This window comes from Pseudophryne corroboree, chromosome 9 (genome assembly GCF_028390025.1).
Source record: "Pseudophryne corroboree isolate aPseCor3 chromosome 9, aPseCor3.hap2, whole genome shotgun sequence".
Taxonomy (NCBI): Eukaryota; Metazoa; Chordata; class Amphibia; order Anura; family Myobatrachidae; genus Pseudophryne; species Pseudophryne corroboree.
This window is the reverse complement of record NC_086452.1, coordinates 90764771-90766614: the sequence shown is the minus strand read 5'-3', so window position 1 is coordinate 90766614 and position 1844 is coordinate 90764771. Positions and strand designations below refer to the sequence as shown.

General features: G+C 43.1%; 1 protein-coding gene across 1 annotated transcript in view; it reads right to left on the bottom strand.

The window, feature by feature from the left end:
- The window catches only part of TAL1 (TAL bHLH transcription factor 1, erythroid differentiation factor), a 13116-nt gene extending 12881 nt beyond the window's left edge, over positions 1–235 (bottom strand). The window contains exon 1 of the mRNA XM_063939595.1: positions 114–235. The gene's annotated coding sequence lies outside the window, so the exon portion shown is untranslated. The remainder of the gene's footprint in view (positions 1–113) is intronic.
- Between the last annotated feature and the right edge of the window lie 1609 nt (positions 236–1844).

The window sequence follows — 1844 nt, the reverse complement described above, 5'->3', positions numbered from 1 at the left end:
CCGCATCCCCCCCCCCCCCCCCCCTTCCTTCCAGTGACCCCCTACACCCACCAGATCACAGCACCCTTCACCAACCACTTCCAAAAAAACAAAAGACATTAGAATTTACTCACCGTTTGCCTTTCATTTGTAAAAGTGACTGAAGCCATTTTGTGGCCTATTCATGGCTGCAGTGGGTGGATTTCAGGGGAGTAGTTGGGTGGTTGCAGAATTGGATCTAATCCCCAGCTAGTCTGGCTTCCTATTTAGTATGGAGAGAGGAACACTTCAACAATGTGTCCAGGAGAGATAAGGAGGCTGCAGTGGCCAGCCTGCCCTGATAAGCCCCTAAGCCCATTATTTATGAAATGATTCATTATTATTTGGCAATTTTATCGAGGAAGGAAGAAAAATATGGCAGGGATATATGCATTGGAATAGATGCCTTGCAGGATTTTTCTTCTTCTTTTACTACTTCTTCTTCTTCTTCTTCTTCTTCTTCTCTCTCTCTCTCTCTCTCTCTCACTTGCTCTCTAGCTTGTTAAGGAAAAGACACTGTAGAATACCACTATTAAAATGCACCATGACAAACTGCTAATTCTAAACTTCATCTCCTTGCTAGGTTATTATCCTGTGTGTTTTATTAAATATAGGAACACCTACCAAGTGCCTAATTAAATGTAATGAGTTACAGTCAATTGGCAGAGTATAGCCGGTTATTAGTACATATCAGCCATTATATTTAATGCTGAGATGCATGTATAATTAATTTATTCACTGTGAATGGAGATATTGGGGTATTTGGGGAAAGGGGGTGGGGTGGTATAAGTTAGAGGGACTTATTTTTTTTTAAGATCCTTAAAGGTAAGGAGAAATGAGTAAAATGGTTACACGTGACCATGGTGTATGAATAATATTAATATGAGTGTATAGTTATGAGTGTAAATTCAGATATCAACCATAGCTATAATTTATACTGTTATATTTAGGCAGTAGTGATGTCATCGCTATCAGTAATCAGTGACATCATTGTTCTGTAGGTGATGTTAAAAATTATGTTCTGTATTCTTTGTCATAATAGCTGCAAGGCAGAAAAGCGCCATGGTGGATAATAGTCATTGTTTGGCAGGAACTTGAACATGGAAAAAATTAACCATATATTTGCTGGTTGCAGTGGCCTAGTTTCCTGGACACATGGTTAGTGAGTAAAAGCCAACTAATAGCAGAGCAGCACAGTGTGTGTATGGTGAACGCCCTTTGTGTTGTTTAAATAGAAAAACAAGCAGCAGATACAGTATAAGGGATGGTGATTCTAAAGAGTTCAGTGGTAGTTTTAGGGCTGGGAAAATAAGGAATTTCAGTTCTCTGTCCATGTTAGGCATTTGCATGGGTCTATGTGTATATTTGCTTTTATGTAGCATTGCGGTGTGTTGTCCCCTATAGGCTATGTGTACGATAGGTTTTGTATTAGCCATTATCATCAATGTGCACTTGCATCAGCCCAGGGATGGAACTACCAGTGGTGCAGCAGGTGCACTGTCCCTGCCTCTCCCTGTCACCCACTGCCATGTGGCATATTATGAACTTGGGGTGGAGTGGAGGAGGGGGCCCACCATTCACAATTTCCGCCACTGCATCAGTCTTAAGGGGGGTACTCATGGAGCGATCGCTGCTTAAAATCTAAGCTGACTAGATTGCTTAGATTTTAAGCAGCGATCACTCCGTGTGTACCCCCGCGCATCGCTGGTGCTAGATTGGCCAATCTAGTAGGTCGCTCACTTCACCTGCTGGGTGAAATGCGCTCCCCCCCCCCACCCCGTCTCTCCCCGCACGCTCAGCACACATCCCGCTGTGCTGAGCGGGGG